Genomic DNA, 24,541 nt, shown 5'->3' on the forward strand with positions numbered 1-24,541 from the left:
TTTGATCCTTCAGCCCTCAAATCTCTCCTCAGTCTGGATGTTGTGTTGCTGGATTTGCCTTTGTGCAGTCAGAGCACACTTTAACACAAGCAGGTAACCAGGCAGCAGGCAACCTGCTGTGCCTTGGGGTGCCTCAGGTTTTGACAGAAACAACTGTTTCAGAAGATTCTAGGGTTTTGGTCAAAGGCTGAACTTGATAATCTTGGAGGTCTTTTATTCCAACCTTAATGGTTCTGTGATTCTATAATTCCGTAATTCCACTACTCCACAAGTTTCTGAACAAAACTGTCAGAGTCCCTGATGTCCAGTGTGGTGATTTGAGGTATTGGGATGCAAGAAGCACCTGCAGGTCATATGAAAGGCAACTAGAGTCTTAGGAGGGGAGGGAGGAAATGTAAGATTTCGGTAAGAATGGGTTGGCACTGGCAGTTTCCTACTCATGCTCTGGCCATAACACATCTTTCCCCTAAAGAGTCATCTTTTGGGAGAGATGAAAGATACAAAACCTGTGGTAGAAGCTAAAGGAGTGCCAGTAACACTGGCTGCCAAAATGGGTTTGGAAAGGATAAATTTTCCGAAACAAAACTCAATGTATTAACCCCACCTGAACAAGGCATTTACTCACAGAGTGGAGAAGCCAGAACTGTCTGAGGTGAAAGAAAGGAGTTAATGTGCAAAACAGGATTGAAGTAAATAAAATATTTGGGAGGGATACGTGTGACCTCCTGCTCCCAGCTGCCTACAGCTGCTCAGAGAGCAAATTCATGTGAATTAGTGAGTCTTGCACCATCTCCGCTCCCCTTGTATTCACGGTTGAAAGAACTAAAATAATCTGAGATTAGACACATTTTGCCAATTTTTAAACTCAACTGATACTACTGTGACTGTGCTCAGAAAGAAAGAAATATATATCAGTTATATCATTTCTGTGGTGAAAATCACCAGTCTTACACAAGGAGAAAACCATCCTTTGGCAATATACTAATTTCAAGGCACTGAGCCTTGAAAAGAATAAATGTAAGAAGGAAGCCCCAGATCTAAATCTTTCCCTTCTGAACTTGAGTATTCCTGCTCTGGATCCTGAGCAGATTCATCCATTTTCTCAAAAGGAAGACTAGAATGTGGAGAGGGTCGGTTTTTTCAGTTTATCACTTGTTTACCTTAGTTGAAATTGAAAATATCTGTGGGGAATATTTTAGATGCTTGAAGTTTCATATGTACAGTTTAATATAAGCTTGTTTTTTTAAAGATAACTGATGAAAGAGTAACATATAAATACTGCTAAGTGCTTGGATTCTTTAATGTTTTGATGAAAAATTAATTAAGAAGTCAAAAAAAATCCTAGTGTGTCCTGTGGCAGAAGAGAATGGTAACAGCCTCCTTAGAGGTTTTTTCAATGTATTACTTGTGCATTATAATCTGATGTGATGGTGTAGAGTAGAACTTTTCACACTGCAATGTTGTAATTTTATCATAAGAAATATCTGTTAGACCCTGCACAGTTCAAAGGGCATAGCTGGAACTACACATTATGGACATAATTGATATTTAATGTTATTATTGATTAGCTCTGTTGAACCATTATAACAAAATGGTAAAAGATGATTGGAGATTATGTGAAGGGAGCAGTTTGATTGTATGAAAAATGTTTCCAATGCTAAAAATAGCAAGTTACTATTAGAAGCAGAGACAGCTAAAGAAAATGAACCAAACCAGAACAACAAACACAATATATTATCAAAATAAGAAACAGAAGAATGCCTGGTAGCACATGAAGAAAGGAGCTAAAATATGTGATGCTAAAAAAACCCTACTAACATGACATAATCTTACTTGCACAGCCACCTGCAGGTGTGCTGCTGCGCAGTAGGGCAGCAGGCTGCACCTCTGCTGGCTGTGGGACACCCAAGAGGGTCGTGCACTTTGTGTTCCTGGGCACAGTCTGGGTGGCTTCAGCAATACTTCAGTGCAAAGTCAACAGGCTCTGCCTCGCTGAGGAACATTGACTCCAATTTTCACTCTCATAGATCATGGCAGATTACAGGGCAGCAGGGGGACAGAGGGAGAGGAGCAAGGATGCATAATGCAGCTGTGGGAATATAGACAGCAGACATCACCGCTGCTTAATTACATTTTGCCAGTTTTCACTATAAACCCTGTCACCTCTCTCTTTTTCAGGTGATTGTTAAGGGGCTGAGGGGCCTGAAGGTATTTTTATGAAGAATTGAAAGAAAGGAGGAGAGAAGTGGAGGGGAGTGAAGGCAGCAGGTAGGAAGCGGCTTGCTGTGGCGTGTGCTAGTGCTGTGCCAAGGCTGTGCCACTGTGCCAAGAGCTGCCTGGCTTGGCAGGGCTTGCCAACAACAGGGCTCAAGGGTCTGTGGGTACCCACAAGGACTGGAGATGGGACATGTGAGAAACCTTAAGGCTGGGCTGGTTCTCTGAGTGATCAGGAGGGAAAGAAAGGCCAGTTGAATGTGACACACTCGATCTTTCCATAGTGGGAAGTAGTTCCTGCTCTCCTTAAGGATGCTGCAGCTTGTTTTGCCTCCCTGGTGAGAACTTGGGTCATTGTAGGTCAAAAGTTCCAAGGTCATTCTTTTAAGGCTCTATTTTTGGGGAAGGAAATAGTTATCAAAAATATCTGAATTTCAGGTGGCAGGAAATTCTATCTCTACTATCTCCTGTTAAAATCTGTCAGTCACTGGCTAAGTGTGGTGGGATTGCTGATCAGAACACAGAACAGGAGGCATCACCTCATCTTTATAACGTGGTTTTAATAAGCATAAAAAGCCCCCCTCAGCTCTTCATGGGAATTATAGCAGAAAAAGATCTCTCACTTTTGTAGTTTGCTGTGTTCTCCTCCATGTTACTTAACACACAACTCTATGTGTGGATATAACTGTCCCCCTATACAGTTTCAGAACTGATGGTGAATATTAGCTGAATATAATAAAAGCATAAAATCTAAATTACTACAGTTTAATTTCAGTATCTGGAGAGAGACCTTCCTATTACTTAATAAAGAAAAGTAACCCACCCTTTGTTAGATAATTTGTATTTTCATACTTGCATTTCTTCTCAGAAAGGAGGCAGAGTAAAAATGACCTAATTCTTTTTACTGGAGAAAAAGAAGAGTGCAAAGCATTATAAAGGAAATTTTGGGAAATTGTTTTGTTTTTTAAAGAAGCCAACCATAATTCACAAGAACAGCAGGTTTTCCCCAGAAAGCCTAGAAAAACAACAGCATTGTGTAGAATACAGCTGTATCATGAATGGAGAGGATTTACTGTACACAGTAAGCACACACAGACTATCTGGGAACTGACACTTCCTAAGCTGAACAGGAGCACCCTGTGCAGCCTGCACTTCAGAGTAAATAAAAGTAAAGGAAAAGATTGAGTTGCTGAGAGAAAGTTGGACTTGTGGAACACGAAACTGTAAGGGGAAAAAGAGCTGAGCAGAGCCTACAAAACCCCCTTAGAGCGAAGCACAAATGACCTACAGAAACTGTTCAGGGTAGCCAGATCTGTGTGCATGTGCCAAACTGGATGAACTGCATGCTGTAAAAGTGAAACAGCTTTGAAAAGTGTTTAAGCTTCCTAAGCCTCACAGGAAAAAAAAATAAAAAGAGAAAATAAATCTGTTAAGGCATAACACACTGGCAGCATCTCATCCCTCAGAGCCATGTGCTTGCCTAGAGCTGCGTGGGATTGCAGGGGAGCAGGTACCTGGGCATGATACCCTGAGAGGTGTCAGCAAAGGCATCAGTGAATTGCTGGATCCTGACTCTGTGAAGGGGTTTTTGGAAGCTGTCACAAGAATGCACTGCCAGCAAGCCAGCAGGGCATGGCAGCAGTGTTTAGGAGTGTCAGCACAAAGTGATACCTTGTTGTGTGGTGTAGGGTACAGAGTGATTCTCAGCTGTGCTGCACTCAGATGGAGGTGTCAGAGGAATATAAAGGACAAAGTCTCTGTTTAATGCATTTTAAAAAAGTCACTTGCTAAACAGCTCGAAGTCTTCTGATAAATATGAGAAACTGTGCCCTGAAGACCTCAATTTACTCTTGCATTAGCATCAGGGCAGATGATCCTTACCCAGCAAATGATAAGACAAGAGGAGGACTGCAGTTCATCATGGCAGCAACAGACAGTCCTAAATGAAAAGCATCCCACGTCAGGGCTAAAGGCAGCTGGCCTCCATCTCCACCTTCTGACTGCCTCTGTCACTGCCTCAGTGATGCTGACAATGAGACTGCCTGCAAAGAGAGACAACTGGTGCCCTGCCTTTGGAGCTCTGACTGCAATCCAGGTGACATGGCTGAGTTTTCAGGCATCTCTATCACAGCACTCCCACTACACTGCGTTGGTTAAGAGCCAACAAAACCTGCCTCACTCGAGATTATTTGTCACATCAGAAGAATTTACCCCTCCAAGTTTCACTCCATCATTGTTCATAGCCTCTCTAAGGACAGGCAGCTTCCCAGCCAGCCTGCCTTGAGCTGACAGGTGTCTCCTCTGTAGCTCATCTTTCAGATAAATTTGGTAAATGAGACATTAGGATTTTAGGTGGAAGGGTTTGGAGGTCTGCAGGCAGAATTGGCCAGACAGGAAGAAAACTGGTTAATGGTTGAATAGCATATGCTGCAGCCTCAGGGCTTGACTTATTGGTGTCTGCTCAGAACAATTCAATAATCACACACCTCCTGGTGGGGGACAAATCCTTTCCTCTTTGTTACCTAGGAAATGCTGATGATGCTCTTTATCTTGCAAGAAATGCCTTCAGTAATACCATTGAGGAGGCCTGGGTTGTTTGCTGCTACAGAGCTGCCCTTTGCCTTACCCTGAGTTCAGTTGCACAGCTCTTCTCAAGGTAAGCTGAGATGTATTCACCCAGCAGCTATCCTTTCTTTTATAAAAAAAGCAGGATTAGCAGATGAAAGTGGGAAAGCTAGTGTATCTACATTGCAAGAGAAAATATTAATTCAATATTCAGGTCGAGAGGAAATGGCCTCAATTTGCACCAGGAATGGTTTAGATTGGATATTACGAATTCTTTTTCATGGAAGGTGAGATTTATGATGGCTGTCTCCCAGGCTTGCATGAAGAGCTTCACTATCTTTACTGTCAGAAAGTGATTTAAATATTCTCCACGCCTTACCTAGCAGGGACCTAGACAATGCTTGAGCTACAACACTGCTGCAGTTCCCCCTTCTGAGTTTTCTTGCATCTAAACAACCCCAATGCTTCACAGATTTCTTCAAGAGGAATTTTTTTTCATGGAAAGGGTGGCCAAACATTAGAACAGGCTGCCCAGGGACATGATGCAATGACTATCCTTGGAAGTTTTAAAAAAAACATGTGGGCATGGCACTTGAGGACATGATTTAATGGTGAATATGGCATTAGGCTGATCGTTGGACTTGATGATCTGAAAAGTCTTCCCAAATTTAACTATTCCATGATTGGAGAAAACAGTAAATATGTCAAGAGCCATAAACAGGGTAAATTATTAGCCTAAAGAAAGTACTGTTTTTAAGGATTTTTTCATAATCCCATTAATTTCCTATTGAAAGGTGAGATTTATGATGGCTGTCTCCCAGTCTTGCAGGTCAAGGCATGAAGAGCTTCACTATCTTTACTGTCAGAAAGTGATTTAAATATTCTCCACGCCTTACCTAGCAGGGACCTAGACAATGCTTGCGCTACAACACTGCTGCAGTTCCCCCTTCTGAGTTTTCTTGCATCTAAACAACCCCAATGCTTCACAGATTTCTTCAAGAGGAATTTTTTTTCTACATTTTTTCCATTCCTATTACTGTCATCTGGACTGTCAGCAGAGGGTTCTTCCCCATCCCTTGTTTCAGGCTGGGCAGTGTGACAGATTATTTCCTCTCCCACAAGACAGGGTTCTGATTTTGATTTTGCTTTTCACTACCATGTCTGATGCTGCTGACTTGTCTATCACGAGCCTGTGAACTCTTCATGCAGTTGGTATGATGTGGCTTGACATGACTGTAATAAACTGGTGATCTGACAGAAGCCACATGGTCAGCAAAACTGGGACTTCAAATAGTATATGTAGAATCAAAATATAGGAAGGTTTTTAAAATGTCTGCTAGATCTTTTAAAGAAAATTTGAATTAACAATCCATCCTTTCAGCTGGAAGGAAGAGCAGAACTGGGAAGACAATGCCTTACTTCATTTACATTGCAGAAAAAAAGCAGAGGTGGATAAAAAAAGAAGATTGAAAAATGCCTGAAGAAGTTTGGGAGTATTTGACACATCTTCCTTTTTCATTTTAGTTCACTTTAACATGAATATACTATACTCCTTTGGATAAAGAAACAGATTAAAATGGGAGGTTGCAAAGGGATCCTTTGGGATCCCTTTGGGATCTTAGCAAGGGGTCCTTTGAAAACCCTTGTAAAGTGAAAGAAAAATTAGATGGCATTCATGCATATATTGTCTCTGTACATCAAGATCCTGTAAAGGGATACCTACACATTGGAGACTGCCTTAGGAATCGGATTTTCTGCTGTCGTGGTTGAATAGATATCCCAGAGGTGGCTCTTCAAAGTGCTGTTCTGGCTCAGAGCTCTTCAGTTTTTAAACTGAATATCAAGAAGCATTCAGTAGATGGATGGTCAAAGAACAGTTCAGGTAATCAGTGATCAATCTCTTTTCACCCAGACATCACCTATGTAAAGAGCTATAATGGGCCATGGATCAGAACTCTGGGGAACTGTTCCCCACTCTACAATACACACAGGTGAAGAGGGCAGCCTGGCAAAGGTTCAGATCACTTGTTGATAACACAGCCTAATCCAGGATTATGTTAAGTCTTGTGGCTTCCCAGAACAGACACGGATTGGTGCAGGATAACGTGAGGAAAAGTCTGACATGAGCTTGGTGGAGCAGCACATGCAGGTTCACATTGGCAGCTCCTGCCATAGTCCTCATTCAGTAGACATAAATCAAGAAAAGACATTTAGAGGACAGAAAGGAAGGAAAGAAGGAAAGGAATCCAGTGTATGGTCCCCCCCCCCAGCCCTCACTCAATGCCAAGACTATGCAGACCTTTTCTAGGAGGGGGGCTGCACATGGTGAGTGAGACTGTGTGTTCAAACCTATGGTTTGGTATCAGTCATCAACAGTTATTTCCCCCTGTGCTTTTGCACTTCTCTATAAAATTCTCCTTGTCCCTTAAAGCTATTTATAAAGCACGCTTTAGGTGTGAAGTGGTTTTGAAATAGCAGAGTGAGAATATGGATAGCACAGAGCCTAATTTGGCTATGGAAAAGCCCCAGGAATGATGGAGAAAATAGAGCAGCCTAACTTCTCTTAGGAATTGAGGCCTTCTGTAGCATCTCTTTTAACCTCAGAATAAAAGAGGGTGATACCTTATACCAGTGTGCAGTGAAACACAAACTGTAGCTACAGAGTTGGTGTTATGTGGAGGAGCTGAGTTCACAATGTTAACTCTAAAAAAGGTGATATTTAACTATGTGCCTGCAAATATGTGTCTTTTTAAAGCTCCTTGGTTGGAGGATTGTCTTTGCTCAAAGATCATCCTTGTTTATAGTGTGGTCACCCCACATAATGAAAAAAAGCATTAAGTAAGAAGCAATAACTGAGATAACATTCAGTTTTGTCTGTGATCTCAAAAATTAATATGACTGGGCTATTACAACAGCTGTAATGGGGAATCTAGGAGTGATACAGAATAGAATATTTTCTACTCTGACGCCACAGTTATATAACCAGAAAATTTCTAATGTACATCAGTTGTCACAACAGTGAAGTCTTTTACACTGTGGAGATAATTTCCTACTCAGTTACTTTTTTACAGCTCTCTATTGCAATAAGGGTGAAGTTGCTATTATGAAAAAATGTACAGAGCAGCTAATTATACTGGTCTGAGCCATTCTGCAGCTGTTTTACACTGGTTTCTAGAGTCCAACTAACATTTAAAAAATGTATGCATATTTTATTATTCTTTCAGCAAATCTGTTTAAAAGTCAATGTTTCCTTTCTGGGCATAGACCACAGCTGGTTTTATAGAGTTTTAGCTCCAAACCCTCCTCATGCCTCCACCCCCGGGCCAAACTTCTTCATATCAAAGAAAAGGACCAACACAATTCCTGTGCCAAAGATTGCTGTCTCTCTGCCATGGCTGTCCATCCACAGTCTTCACTCTTGCCACTCTTTGTTCCTCATGCACTGAACACCCCCCTTCTCACAGCCTTTTTCTCTCTCACTGGCACTGTGTACTCTGCCTTCTCATCAGTTACAGATGTGGTTTGGTTTACTTATGTGGATACTTTTTATATACCAGCCTTCATTTTATAACCATGTCGTCACACAATCCCACACTCATTTTCATGTGCCAGCATCACTCTGCTGTAGTTGAACATCACCAGATCACATCATGTGCTTACTGAAAATACTTAGTATAGCAAAATGTTTGAACATTCCCATGCACAGTGTGAATATAAATTGTTGGAGAGGTGAACTTCTGAATTTATATTGGGCAAATATTGCATTTATTTTAATAACTTTTAAAAAATTTACATTTTACTATGAGTTTTAGCATGAAGCTGTTGAAGACTCAATTTCAGTATTCTGCCACAGTAAAGGAGTATAAACTATAACCTCATATTGTTTGGATCAAGTAATATAGCTGAGATTAAATAAATAAATAAACTATCCAAAGTGCTCTCCCTGGAAAACACAGAGTTGAGCTGTTGAACAGCTATTGCCCAGTACTCACTGAAAAAGTTTTAGAGGCTTAAATGGCTTTGTTTTTTGTCATCTTGGGCCTTAATTGCTCCTCGTTCCTCTTTGTGCCATGCACATGGAGCTATAACAATGGAATTTTCAAATCAAATGGCATCATTTCTGCCTGTGACAAAGCAGATTGTTCGGCAATACTAGGCAAAGCTGAAAAGTGAATTAGTTGGAATATCTCAGTCCTCAGCTTTTCATAAGACAATACTGTAAGAAAATCATAGAGAGAACTTGAAATGCTTTAGGACAGAGCCTGAGAAGAGATATTAGCAAGTTGCCATTTCTTGACATCAGTCTGGAAAGTGCAGTGAGAATATTTTGTGCTATTGAAAGAGTGATTAGTGACTATATCATCCCTCCATTTATTGTTTCTCAGTTAATAAAGGGATGACATCAGTACCATAAAAGTACGGTTTCCAACTACTGCATAAACCCTGAAATACTGGAATGTCTTAAAAAGCAGGAGGCTGTGGCCTTGTAAAATTTTCCCTTGTCAATAGCTCTGCTTCTCCTAAGAAAACCAGTTGTTACTTTTCACCTGAAGTAGGTTGACTTGCCAGATCATTGATCCTGAAAGCTCCTGAAAGGGAAGCTGTCCATTCCCCCTGTTCACAGCAACGGGACAAAAAATAAAGTGTTAATTTTTCTCAGGAATTTCTTGGGATTTTTTATAGCAGACATTATTAAAACTTTTCATGATAATGCCTGTGCAAGAGAGGAATGGGTTATGCTGGGAGAAGTGGTGTCGTCCTCCTATTACTGGGAGTTACACAAGGACCTCTTAAGAATTCTGCTTTATTCTTCCTTGGGTCAAGGGTCAGTCATGGATTTTTAAGATGCAAATAACAAATAGATCACCATTCATGTATTTTTCTGATAATGTTATTTTTAATTTATTTTTATATAGCAATCTCCCCCACTTTCCCCATTGTATGTTTTTTATAATGAATTTGCATCTGCATTTTTGTACACAAGCTCCCTAATGTTTACCCATGTAGAAATACATGTAAGAACACCATAGGATTTCTGACAGTCCTGACACATTAAATTATGAATAGATTTTTAGACATCCAACCCCTGACTGTGTTACCCCTTTTAGACACCTACAATCCCTTAAAGACTCCCAAAAAATTTTATTCAAGTTGCAGCTTTAAAGATAAATATGTTTTCATCACTAACCTGTTTTTTGCCTCCATGAAGAATCTTCACTGCTTGCATGACACATCTCATCTTTTAACAACATGGTTGTCCAACAGAAATTCTAAAATATAGTGCATTTTAAATAACTCATTTAGGATAAAAAGAAAGTTAAGAACATAGAGTCCAAATGTTAACCTAACACTGCTAAAGCCAACACTAAGCCATGTCTCTGAGTGTCACATCTACACCACTTTTAAACAGCTCCGGGGATGGTGGCTCAAACAGCCTGTTCCAATGCTTGACAACCTTTTCTCTGAATAAATTTTTCCTAATATATGAAGTAAACATCACCTGGTACAAGCTGAGGCCATTTCCTCTTGTCCTGTCACTTGCTACCTGGGGAAGAGCCCAAATCCCACCTGGATGCACCCTCCCTTCAGGGAGTTGTAGGAGGTTAAAAGGTCCTCCCTCAGCCTCTTTCTCCAGGCTAAACATCCCCGTCTCCTTCAGCTGTTCCTCATAAGACCTGTGCTCCAGACCCTTCAACAGCTCTTTGGATGGGTATTTACCATCCCATTCTGAACAATTTCCTTATTTAATATTCCCCAAAGTTTAGAGGATGGTCAGGTCTTAAACATGACTATAATATTTGTCTTGTGCCTTTTTTTTTTTATTTATTTATACAGTGCCATAGGCACACCAGCACACTTCACTTGAGTATAACAACTGTCTCATGATCGTACTGATTGTACTTGGGAGCCTTGCAAATCTCTGTATATGCCACCAGTAATAGATTGGGATGATGTGGTTCCCCAAAATAGCTCACCCTGCGTGCAGATGGGTTTGAAACTGTACTGTGAACTGCCTGAGAGAAAGAGCAGAGCCCTGAATGTCCCAAAATCTGGTCCTACCTGCCCATTCCTGTCTAACTTTGTTCCTTGTCTAAGGCAAGAACAGTTGCCTGCCACTGTGGTTTGGCTGGAGCAGGTGACCTGACCTGCTCTGGGCCCAGCAGGATTCACTTTCCCAGAATTTTGGTGCTGTTATCAAACACAGATTTATTTTGTGACCTGAGTCATTGGCAGTCCACTGGAGAAGTTCTGGTGACTCAAAGGTAGCCCAAGAAATACAATGAAAGGAAAAAATGATGATGAGCAGGGAAGAGGAATAAAATTTAAGAAAGGATTTCTGGTTTATTTATTTATGCAGATGAATACTTCCCTCTCCTGTTTAGACTCTTTTGCATGCATATATACATATATATGTATGTACACACACACATATATATATATATACACACATATAAAAAAAATGTATTTAAGTTCACTCAAAAGCTGAAAAAGAAGGTAAAATCCCTGAAAGCAGATTTTTATTTATGAGATTTTTAGTTGTGACAGATTACCATTCTTTCTAGAAAAGGAAATTATGCTTCTATGAAAATACAACTTAATGTTAAAGGGACTATTATTAAAGGGACTATTACTCTAATCTTCTTTCTTTCTTTGTATGCTGGTTATGTGCTTATTCAGGTCTTTCATTCACCAGATCTCTGGCTGTATAACTGAATTCAGTACTTTGCTCCCAATCTGTCACTGTTATGGGTCAGAAGAAGTTGAGAGACCTTTTAGATATAAAACTCAGCATGAAATCAATGAAGAAGGATCTACACATTTTTTAACATATTTTCATTGGTGTTATCAATGTTGTTGAGTATGCTTTTCAATCCTGTAAAAATGTATCTGGAGAGACAGAAATTGATATATAAATATATTAATAATTACATTGAATGATACCAATATCAATGAACAATTGGAATGAACTCAATATAAAATATTGAGTTCATTCCAATTGTGTGCTCACAGGAACAAGCAGAACTTACTTCATGAACTGTTTTTCACAAGCACGCCACAATAATTTTTCACTCTGGATATGTTTTAGCAAGACTCCTTGACTTTGACACAAAAGTTACTTGATAAATAATATAATTATCTTGTCCACCTCTGTATGCCCCATTTGCAACAGAGCAGATCATCTGTCAGCACATCATTAGCCAGACATCTCTGTGTCTGAAGTGAGTAAAGGAATATACTCTAGAATGTAAATATTAAAAGAGGGAATTTTTTTAATAAGTTCAAATAACACATTAGGCATAGGGCACATGCCTGATTTAAAATCTGCACAAAGAACAGGGTCATGTCTGTCTCCCTATTAACTGGTGTCGTGAGTCACAATATCTGCTGCAAATAACATATGTTGCAAATACAGTCTGTCTGTGTGTCTGCAACGTCATTTTATGAATCGACCTTGAATGGCAGGATGATTGAATAATGTTCACTTTGAAGACAGGAGGAATAATTTTCAGTCTATTCTGTTTCCTGAAGCTGCTTGATTTGGGGGCAAATTATTTCTGCTGCATATGAAGTCACTACAGTCCCATCCTATCATTCTACTGCCTGGTTGGAGAAAATTATTTTCAGTGGCAGGGGGCAGGGGAATGGGAAAAGAATATGATGTGAAAGCAAAAGGAATAACAAAATAATTACATTATAACAACACATAATAAACCAACTGCTTATTGTTTGAATTTGTCTCCTTTATTTTTAGATGCTAACCGTCTACAAGTAAGTATAAAGAAAATCGCAGACTTCAAGAAGACCAAAGGAAGGACACTTGTCTTGCAATGGAGTTACTGCATGAAGCTTTCTAAAGGCCTTTGTGGCCTTTTATCATCAATACATATGCCCAAGCATCTCCTTGAAAAATTTTGGCTTCCCTCTGCAACACATTTTTTAAAAGGTGAGCAGCAGAAGAAGGAAATGAAAACTAAAGCTGAAAGACTCAGGGTGGTTACTTTCAGTAAATAAAAGTTTTCTTAGAATTGCCTCATTGTGAGAGGCAAGTAAATGCCTTAATAGTCTCTGATTTAATCTCGTATATTGTGTGGATTTGTGTTCAATGGTAAAGGAACCACAAAGGAGTCCTTTAGTTTTACCTGAATGTGTTTTGCATTTCATGGGTTAACTGCAGCAATTGTTTGAATTTCTCTGGTACCTGCCTCACTCTAAAATATCTGCTCGGAATCAGTCCTACAGCTGTGGTCTGGACAAGATCTCCAGAGGTGTCCAGTCCAACCATCCGCTCCAAACAAGACCATTGGTCAGTCCTGGCTTTGTCTTGCTGGGTCTTGGAAACCTTCGTGGCTGGACCCTCCACTGCCTCTCAGTTACCTGTCCCAGGGCAGCACCACTGTCCTGGTGGGTCTGCTCCTCCTCTGCTTGAGTCCTTCTACTTTTTGGAACTATCATTAATTGATTAAATATTATTCCATATGCTGATTTTTCTTTCTCCCTGTGTTTTGTAGTTAGATGAGTACAATCCTTCAAGGTTCCCTTCAGCGTTGTCACCACTGTGGCCTTAAGTGGATGGCATGGGTAGATCCACTGGGTAGGACACCTTGGCTATTTCCTTTTCAAACACAAGTGGATCCTTGATACTCAGATATCAGATTTCTAAACTCATAAATATTAACTAAACTATAGTACTTATGTGCCTGAGGAGCAAAACTTATTAAGTCTTCCCTAAGACTATTTATTTTTTAAATTTGTAATGGTCCAATGCAAAATGCCAGGGGTTTGCATCTGCAAACTCAGTTTTACTCCCTCTCAAATTAATGCCGATACTGGTAGTTACTTTGTGCTTGTGTCCCATAATATATCACAACATTTCAATAATGTGTACATATCTGACTTACTGATTCAGAGATGTCATGTCACTTTCCATCACGACACAATGAAATGATCCATTCCCTATTGTTTATATGTCATTGAAGATTAATATATTCTAGAAAAGATGCAGATGCCTCTGCCTACCTTTGAAATGCAAAAAAGAATTGATAGGCACTTGACTTCAAGTGTTTTTGTTGAGTGTTTTGTTCACGTCAATGCAAGCAACCTCCCTTGCTGCTTCTTAAATTTAAGTATTACTTTTGCATTTTTGTCAGCCTGTTTTTGGTGGCATTGAAATAAATTTGTAATTATTGGTGAAAAGGAACTTCTACTGAACTGTGCTAAAAAGGTCTTCAGACTTCTGTGCTACCTGGAATGAGTACAGAGAATTCTTGAATAATAAGTTTCAAATTCAAGACTCTTTATCTGGAAATACCTTATAACTCTTTATCTGGAAATATAGATGCCTAAATCCTGACATCTGAACTTGTGAATACATCTCCCTCTCAGGCCATGTGTGTGTTCTAGTTCCTGTGTTACCTCTGCCAGTCCCATTGGTGAAACTCAGCTCTTTGTTGCATCAAAAAACAGTGGGAGCCAAATTTCGGGATTAATATAGGAAAGTGAATGAGACTATGGGATAATATCACCCGTACCTGATATGAACTGGAATGTAAACAATTAGAAAATCAGGTCAAGCATGAGCAAACCTGTTCAGTCATCTCCATCCTGTCAGTAGATAAGCCCACAGAAGTTTCTTGAATCTCCTTTCAAGCATCTGTAGTGTGAGCAGTTTCTTATGCTGGTGCAGGAATGACTGACAGCAAATCAGATACATCGCTGATGCTACGTTCACACAGAGAGCAAAACCCACAGAGAATTATAAAATAGGGGATTTAGGTCATAACTGCAGTCCTCTAATCTGTCCGGTTACTTGTGCAAAAGGTTTCCTGTTCTAAATACAGGAATCACAGTTCAAAATCAGCCCTGGGTGTATAAGACCAGGGCTATCTAAAAGGGATTCAGTGTTTCAGAGGCAGCTGCTAGAAGACAGCTGAGCAATTACACTGAGACCTGGAAATTACATTGCTCAAGTTGGGTTAATTGCTCTGTCTCAGAATTGTGTCCCTCTTCAGCTGTTCTGTGGGAATGAGACTTCCTAGACAGCCTTAATGAAACTGGGTATCCTAAATCAGTTTTCAATTGAAATTGCCTTGGCAAGATTTTTTTGTTATTGTTAATAAATCTTTGTATAACATATTTAATTGTCTCAGGTCTTTTCATGTCTCTTAAAAATTGTTTGTACGCTACCCCCATGGCACCTTCAAGATGACTCAGGAATTTCAGTTGTAAATAAATCTTCCAAGTGTGCAGATAACATTATAAGAATCAGATACTGGATAGTTATTTCAGTCCTTCATTTCAGTAAAAAATATGCTTTTTTATTGTTCTGTTTCCCCTCACTATTAAATCATAACAATGTCTTGTCAACCACACTTTAACATAGCCTTAATATCTGTTGTTTGATGTGAACTACATTTTGAACAGCGATTTACCCACAAGGGTGAATGATTTACCCACAAGGTTTTAACACTATTTAAAAGCTTAATCTGGTAGTGTCACTTATATGGTCATATTTGTGTGTATAATATTACCCTGACTTTAAGTCTTACTTTCCACATGGCACAAATTGCACAGACCATTCAGGTACATTCTTTAAGAAAATAAATTAATAGGAACTAAAGGACTAAAGGACAGAAGACCCATCTAACATACAGTTTGGACAGCTGCTTTTTTCTCCTTTCAGCCCTTGTTTCATTGTCCACTATCTCTACTTATACAGTATCGATTGCCTGAGACTTTACCCTCTTGCTTAACTCTGGATTTAAGTTACAGTTTTGCATTTGGATTTATTGGCAGCACAGGAACACAGATACTTCTCCAACTTAAGTACCTTCTCTCCTGAAATTTCACTGCAGGACCTTGTATTTTGTTTGCTAAAAACCCTTATTTGTCTTTGGAATGCAAATTGAAGATCAGCAAAGAGACTGAATTGGCAGAATTTCAACTGATGAGATAGTATTCTGACCAAAAATATCCTTTTTAACTCAAACAGGCAACCTAAATTTGACATGAAATTGGTCTCTATAGTCCAGAAATGGGAGTGTGACAGTCATAAGGTGAGCTTTTATTAGAGTGACTTAAAGATGACAAACACATAAACTGGCATTAATTGCATTTTGTCTTAAAAAAGAGTTAGAAAATGACAAAAAATAACTAGTGATTTGCTATTTTTCCTGAGAATATTTTAAGGTATGAATAGGTAAAGATTATGTGTTTTAATGTTTCTATTCAAACACTTTAGTTTCCTAGAGAAATAGCATTCACACTGCAGAAGTCTGCTATAAATAATTGCTGCTGTAAACAGAGCTTTGAAATTATCAAAATAAGGATTTGGGGACTGTGGAGTCGTTTAACTGTTCCTGCTTAGCAAACTCCCTATCCTTCTTTCTTATGTTGAAAATGTCAAAACAAGATATTTCAACACTGTGAAAGAGCTTTTCCCACTGCTTTCAAAACACATTTTTGTCTAAATTGATACCCTGCTTTTTAAAATTTTGATATAATAGTACTCCAATGGTAAATTGCTTTGAGAAAATTTCATCAGCTCATTTTGAGATGTTAAAACTAAACTAATATCAACAGTTTTACTGAACATAGTTGTAGAGATTGACATTGCAGTCCTGAACCTGTGTACTGAGACACAGTAGCACTGTGAATTGCACTTCTTAATCACAAATATATAATTATTTCAAAGGTGAAACAACCTCTGGCAAAATGGCCTTCATTAAAACAGGCATTTCAGTGTGAATGCAGGTTTTGACCTCACAAGGAGAAATGATGAAAAATCTCTCGTGCAAACCTAACTTTAGAGGCTTTTTACCCAGCTCAGAATATACTTTAACTGTTTTGATATTGTAGAAACCTCTATTTTTTCCAATACATCAGTCCTTTGAGGAAGGGCTTTCTTCCTAATATAACAAATAAATTAATGGCACCTATACTGGGTAACTGAAGAGAAGCTTTTCAGGTTTTTTACTTATTCTTCTGTAAATCATGTTTGCAGTCACAGGAATATAGCTCTGAAACGTTATAGTTTTTTGCTGTTAATACAGGTTTTAAATTTAGCACTCTTATTTGTTGTACAAATATTTCTTTAGACTTATATTTTGCTATGAAGATTTTTGGAGCAGCACATTGTTGAAATATCAGATATCAGATACTTCAAAGTCTCAGATACTCAAAGTTCAGAATTCTGGTTATTCATTGGGGCTGAAGGAATTAGTTCTGATTCTCTGTCTTGTACAGTGATTTACATGTTACAGCAGGGCCTTACATTTCATCTCAGGCTTGTGTGTCTGTGTAAGATGAACAGCAAATTCAGTAAATCATCTAAATGTTTGGGCACTGGGAACATGCTTGCCATCTGGTAATTGGATCTCACACTGTGATTGAATGAAAATGTTACTGCAGAAGTATGATCAAAGGGAAGCAGGAGAAAGGTTGGGACAGCCTGCCATGATCAGGAACCCTCATCTCTACGCCATGAAGCTTGTGAGCAATGTTCATAAAATCATCTGAACATCACCATTTTTTCAAAGTCTTCCAGACTTGCAAAACTTACAGTCTCAAAGGCTTTCATCTGACACAGACTGTATGAAAGTTTTTTTTTTTTTTCTTTTCGCCTGGCCTTACCCAGCTGTAAGAAGGGATGGCTGCAGTCAGGTCTCTGTCCCATTGAGAGCTCGGCTGTCCTTCAGAAACAGTTTTGCAGCAGGCTCTTTAAGTGGGCAGCAGCCTATTCCTCTCTCTCAAGCTGATCACAGTGGAATATGAATGGTCACTCCTGTGATTTTTTAAGCTGTAGGAGGATATTTTTTGCACCTGGAAACTGATCCTTACCTGAAGCAGCAACATGACCATCTGCTGCCCACCACCCACATATGCCTTTATAGGAGCACTCTTGATGCACTTTGACTCATGTGGTTGTTTGGTAGCTTTAAGAGTAAAATCTGCTGGGGTTGCTGCTGGCTGCTTTGGGGCTTCTTATGGCACATCTTTAAAGGTGATAGACCACTTAATAAATTGCTACAATGCCCACACAAGACTTTTTTTTCATCAGCCAGCTGTCTTTGACTCTCACTGCCAAGAGGCGGATCAACATCCCCACCTTTAGAACTGCAGTTTTTAAGCCTTTTCAAAAGAACAGGGATTTTTTTGTCATGCACAACTTGCTGCTGATCTTCTGAGTTTTTGTTTTGTTTTTCTGCCTAACCTTTATATCTGAAGAGAGAAAGCTTTGCTTGAACTTGCATTTGGCAAGATTATTTGGCAAGAAAATTGCTTTCCTGCTAATTTCATGCTATAGATAATACATCTTTCGAGTATTCATTTTCATCAAAATAGTCCAGATATTTCCATGTGGTAAAACCAACCATCCACCTTTCCTAGGACGTTGTACACTGTCTACCTTGTCCTTGAGTCATTTGCACTGGATATTTTTTGTCAGCGCAACTATAGGGTGGATTTGTCTTGCCTTTTGGCATATGCAATTTTAAATCATTCAGTATTTACTCACTGAGTAGCTGTGACTCACTTGCCATCTGAATCCTCATGACCGAGGCCTGGACCAGCCACCTGTATCCTGCGCGGACGATGTAATTCTGACATCATGAGCACAACGTTGTCTGTAATGATGCTTTTAACAGCACTGTAGATCTTGGCCTGCAGCTGCATCATCTTGTGCTTGCAGATTTGGTTGCCAGCTGGCCCTCAGCAAAAGGTTAGAGATGAGACACCAGTTCCCTCTGGATGAAGCCTCCCTAATAGGACGAGTTTATCATTTTGGGCGATGAACTTGGTTGTACTCTTGAGATCCAATATTCATTGGTCTCAGCAGGCATTGTACCTCATGACTAGGCACTAGCAATTATTAAAGACAGTTATTTGCAATATTATCAGTTAGCTGGAAACAAGTTAGGGGTCCCTGACTCCTGCTGTGAAGAATACATTCACTCCCTAGCTCTGAGCATTTGTGTTCTCAGCTGGCAATCCCTTAGCCAGCTCCTGTTTCCTCCAGTTGCTTTTTCCAGATATGAAAATTTGTTTCTGGGTAAATTCATTGATGATGTTTTGCCTTTTCCAGCATGAAGGCATTTTACTCATTTGAGCAAGAAAAGACCCCACTTTTGAGATGTTTTCATGCTGAAGCACTGTTAGCCTCTGAAGTTACATATGAGATGTATCAGTGTCACAGCCAAGGGCTCAAATAAATACTACAAAGAGAAAGCAGAGTGGGAACTCTAGTTTTCAAGTAGGAAGACCTTTTAAGTCAGACTATAATTAGTTTTCTCCATTTCCACTGAGACTAGGACAAGAAATATAGAATTTAATTTATGGATATGATGGTTTAAATTAGATAATTTTCTAATATCTATTTCTACAAAATTATTTTTGTGACACTTGAGGTGTATTTGAATTACTGCGCTGAACCCTTTTCTGCAGTATTCATGGGAGGACTAAGAACTGATTGTCACAAACAGCAATGAGCCAGTTGGTTCAGATGAGATCTTCCTAGAAGTTGCTGGGTAGGGCAGGGGTGGTGCCTTACCTAATGGGATTAAAAGTGAACATAAGTCAAGAAAGATCAATTGTAAGAAAACTTTTGTGGCATTGACCCACAGGTGGAGAAGGTGCAGCAGAGTTAGCAGGCAGGAAGATTCCTTGGGCACTGCTCAGCAGTGCTTGGAACTCAACAAAGGTCCAATGGTATGAAAACACCTGGATTCAGTGAAACATGCTTTTTATACTGAAATTGCACAGGCAGTCAGCTTTGAGTGCCTCTGGCAGGTTGAGTCAATGCTGAAATAAAGAGTTTAGTGTTTATATTCTGCTTATGTGGCTGGGATGGGTATTGTTTGCCCCAAATGGCTGTTTTTTTCCACAACAACCCAATTCTTCAATAATTTTCTAAGCATTAGCTGCATTTTCAGTTCTGAACATGCCAAAGAAAGGGCTTCTCTTTTAAAAATCTTACAGACTCAGAAAAGGTCAAGACAAAAATGTTCTTTCTCATTAAGGCACACTTTTAGTACCTTTAGCCTGGAATTGTGCATTTTATTCAAAAGCAGTTCTGGGAAATAAAACAAAAAATATATTTTTTGCTTTCAAACTGACACAAAATACTGTTTAGGCCACAAAATAGATGTGATAGGAAACATTGCTGATGCTTCTTATCTAAATCTGCAAGCACATTAGCAGTGTTTGCATTTACTCTCTGAAGTATGCCTGCTGATATCTTCTGCTTGGAAACCACCACTTAAGTTAGTCAGTGCTTTTAAATCAAATTATGTCCATCTAGTATAAAATCACTAATCTGTTAGCATGATAGTTTCTGTGCCCTCCTACAGCACTGACAATTAATAAACTAATTTCTATCTCAGACTAATTTTCAGTAAATACGAGTGATATTATTGTCTAATTTCTAAAACCTCATGCTAACTGAAGGAAAAGATGAAGTCTTTATTGTAGCTATGAAGTATATACTAAATTTGAAAATTAAGGCTATTTAGCATTTGGAATACCTAAGAAACAAGATCATTTTTGAACTGACTTAGTTGAACATTGCCACATCTCCCAGTAAATCTGATAAGGACAGGATCTATCCAAGAGGAGACAAGACTACCTTGGTTCTGTAAGGAAAATATTAAACAACACAGCAGCAATACTCCAAACAAAGGTATTCAAAGTATTGGAAAGCTTTAAGAATAAAGACAAGAAGTCATCCATAAAGGATATATAATTGACTAATAAAAAGAAATTTAATGGCAGATTGGAAGAAAGTGAACTTCTCGTCAAAAAGAAACTTGACCTGATTGGAAACTATTTTTTTATTGTACAGATCCTGCTTGCTGAGTACATTGAACCTTGGTACTTGAGTAACACTCATGTGGATGATACTATGGCAGTTGGGACCCATGCACAACTCCCAGGCCCAAAACATTTGTTTCTTTATTTCTCTACTTATAATTGTGTCTTTAGATATAAGCTCACCAATATGCAGGGCTACTGATCCCAGCTAGTAGAATAGCCATCATTGTTGGAGTCATTAAGCATTAACATATCCACATATCCCAGAGAAATTAAAATGTGTTTCTGTTAATGCTTGAGTGGAAGCAGACAGGATTTTTGGGGATCCAAGCACCCTCCTTGTTTGCAGAAGGATGTATAACATAAGCCTATAATAATATAAGGCATATAATTAAGCATTATAATGCTTATAATTCTTGTAATATAATGCATTATAATGCTTATAATATAAGCATTCTGTAGGGCAATCAATAGGAGAGACAACAGTTCTTCCAGAATGCTGCTGAATGCTTTGTTTTCTAGATATTCCCATGACTTCTGTTAGTATTGCTATTACATGTAGGATAACTTGTGCAGTGTAAATATTCATGATGGAAATTGTTTGGAATAATTTATATCAAAAACCTTAAGTAGATTTTAATATAGGCACATAAGCCTTAAATTTGGAATTGTATTACTAGAATTTGATAGGAAGTGACACCACTGGAAGTTGGTCTTTTGCTGTGTTAGGTTTTTAAGAAGCAGAAATTAAAATATTTCTTGTTTGGTGCTTCCTGGTTCAATGTTCCCTTTTAGAAGGCAAAAGCAGATTGGCAAGCTCAGCAAAAGACAAAGCTGTGTTTGCTGCAAAAACTGTGCTGAGGCTCTGCAGTCTTTTTAAGCCCTTAAAAAAGAATTCTTTCCTTTTATTCCTCAAGGAAAGTAAATTATTACAAGTGGGTAAGCAGTATAACAGGATCTGACATATGTGTGTTGACCAGAGGAGAATAAGATTTTGCTCTTTAATGTGCTATTATTTTGTTCTTTAATGCATTAGTGCTATTAGTATATTAAGTCTACTCTTTAATGTACTAGTGACAGACATCATCAGTGGACTTATAATTGACCAAAAGATGAACAGCTCTGTGTAAAGAAACATGGGACACTACAGATAATGCAGCTGGGACAGGGTAGTTAAATTGAGTTGTCAGAATTTGCAGCACTAACATAAATTTATGTTGGTTTTTAAAAAAATTAAATCCTGAATATATCTCAGAAAGCTGTCTGGGCCCTAAACTTTTACTTGCAACAATGGAATTTCAGTGTCCACAGACGTAAGTATTCTTTTGAAGTCTGTTTTTAAAACTTTACCTCCTAACTACCCTGTGGTTATCCCTCTTAATTAATCTAGTGTTTGATACTGCTACAAATTGCACCCAGCCATGGCTGTCTGAGAGTTTTGCACAAAACACTGAATACTTGATGGTTGATACCATGGTGACTCTCTGAAGTATCATTTCTATCCTACTTTTTCCAGTTGAGGAGACTGAGCTGAAAGAACTTTCCCTGGCTTGTAGAATGTCCAGGATTTAGATCCCAGCTTTATTGTGGAGTATAATTTACATGACAATTTGAGCCATTAAACAACAGAAAAATGAGTTATTGCTGATATGTGAGATGCAGACATGAAAATTGTTCAATAGAGAGTTATTACAGGAGCTGCAGAAAGTTACTGTGCTGCACAAATTAAAGCAAAGTCACTTCATTTCATTTCATTAAATATTTGTGAGGGTTTTATGTGTGTAGCTAGTTTAGAGTGAAGTGGATTTCTCTCCTGCTGCATCTTTGTTCTCAGCACAAAACAGAAAAGCAAATCTGTAGCAAAAATACTGGCAATACAATTGTCAGTTCCTGTTATATATCAGAATCAAATTCTTTTCAGCCTTTTAAAAAGCAGTCACTAAGGATATGTTCCAGAAATGTGGAACATTATGTAAACATATTGGAGCTTGCTTTGACTCTCACATTGTTGTCTCATATGTCTCCTTAACCAATGAATGGCCTCAAAATTTTGTAATGTAGGCCAGCCTGAAGAGTGCCAAATTACTCAGGTGCTTCCATCTGGTCCCTGTGGCATGTTCGACATGTGCAGGCATTCATCCAACCTCATCATCTTCACTTTTCACTGGTAACACATGACAAAGCTGCCAAAGTTCAGCATCAGAGGATACAGCAGTGACTCTCAATTTAACACAAGGCTGTGAGATGCAAACAGCAGCCTGCATAAGTAAACATGTGCCAAAAGTTCACAAACTCTACATGCCCCTAATTAAAGGTTATTGTTCTGAATAGATGGATGGTTGTCAAAAATAAAATTCAAACTGACTATATAAGGGTTCCCAATCCTGGGCCAGTTCAGTCAGTCATTTAGAAAAGTGCTGAAAACATTATGGTTTTCATTGTGGTCTTATGATACATGAGAATAGTCCAAATTTTCAGAATTGCTTCTGATGACAATTTCAGTAGTCTGTATCTGGAACAAGGTTAATTGTGTTCAGAATTGGTGCTGTAGGGTACAACCATGAAACTGATAAGCTCCATTTACTCAACAAATACATTTTGTTAGATCCCCTTTAAGGAAACAAAAGTAACGCAGGTCAGGGGCTGTATGGTTTCATCCACTTGGCAAAGCTCCATCTTATCTCTGCATTGGCAGGTGTATGACTGAATACAAAGTAGAATAATTTACTGGTGCTGACTTATCAATGTAGAATTGACATCAGAGAGAAATCTCTCACCACTGGAGTCTGCAGTCAAAAGTTAAAATGAAACTGCTGGAGTTTTTGTCTTACACTTGAAACAAGACGATTATCGTCCCTCTTCCTTTTTCTCTGCAGTCTGGAACTGAGTCTGGTCCTGCTTTATCTCTGAATTCAGGAGGACATACAGAAAAGTGACAGCTGTTCCTTCATTACATCCCTGTTTTAAATCCTTTGTATGCAATTCTAGACCAACAGCATTAAGTGTAATTCTTCCACTAACACAATCCTTCACTCTGCACAGATCAAAATTTCACAGCAGCCACTCACAGATTAAACAAACAGTACAGTCAGTTGGAAGCTGGTAACCCACAATACTTTGGCAATTAAGATGAGTCCAAGATACACAAATAGAAATATTTTATTAGGGAAAAGGAGGTTGAGGGGAGACCTTATCACTCTCTACATCTGAAAGGAGATTGTAGCCACCAGCTGGGGTCAGTCTCTTCTTCCAGGTAACAAGGGATAGCATGAGAGGAAATGGCCTCAAGTTGAGTCAGGAGGGGTTTAAATTGGATATAAGGAAAAAATTTCCACAGGAAGTGTTTGAACAGGCTGTGTAAGGAAGCGGTGGAGTCACCAAGTCTGGAGGTGTTTTGAAAGTATGTGATTATGGCTCTCGGGGACATGATTTAGTGGTGAATATGGTCATAGTGCTTAAGTTGATGTTTGGACTTGATGATCCTGATAGAGGCCATTCCCAGCCTGAATGATTCGAGTATTCTGTGATTCCCATTGGTAAAAAATTTAGATTGCAAACATCCACTTTTCTGCAAGGATTTCTTTTTTTCCAACTTTGTATAATGCTTTTTGTTTTCCATTTTCCAATCTACCTCTTTGGGTATGTTGCTTAAAACAGGATACAATTTCATTGCTGATTCTCTTCCAATTCTTATGCAGACACTTCCTGAAGACCACACATATCCCATTAAATTTTACTCACTTTGTAACCAAATATCACTTCCTCAAGCTCTTTTCCTTTCAATAAACAGCCCAAGTTTTTTTTTTTTTTTCTCCATTTTTTATGCAGCTCCTGGATTTCTGTTTCTTGGACAAATGCTCATCACAATTGATTATTTATATTTTAAAACATTTTCTCAGGTTATCAGATTTACATTAAACAAAAGCTCTATCTCCCACATGCTCACAGAAGCCCTATT

Source organism: Pyrgilauda ruficollis, unplaced genomic scaffold (assembly GCF_017590135.1).
Source record: "Pyrgilauda ruficollis isolate IOZ18807 unplaced genomic scaffold, ASM1759013v1 scaffold1, whole genome shotgun sequence".
Taxonomy (NCBI): Eukaryota; Metazoa; Chordata; class Aves; order Passeriformes; family Passeridae; genus Pyrgilauda; species Pyrgilauda ruficollis.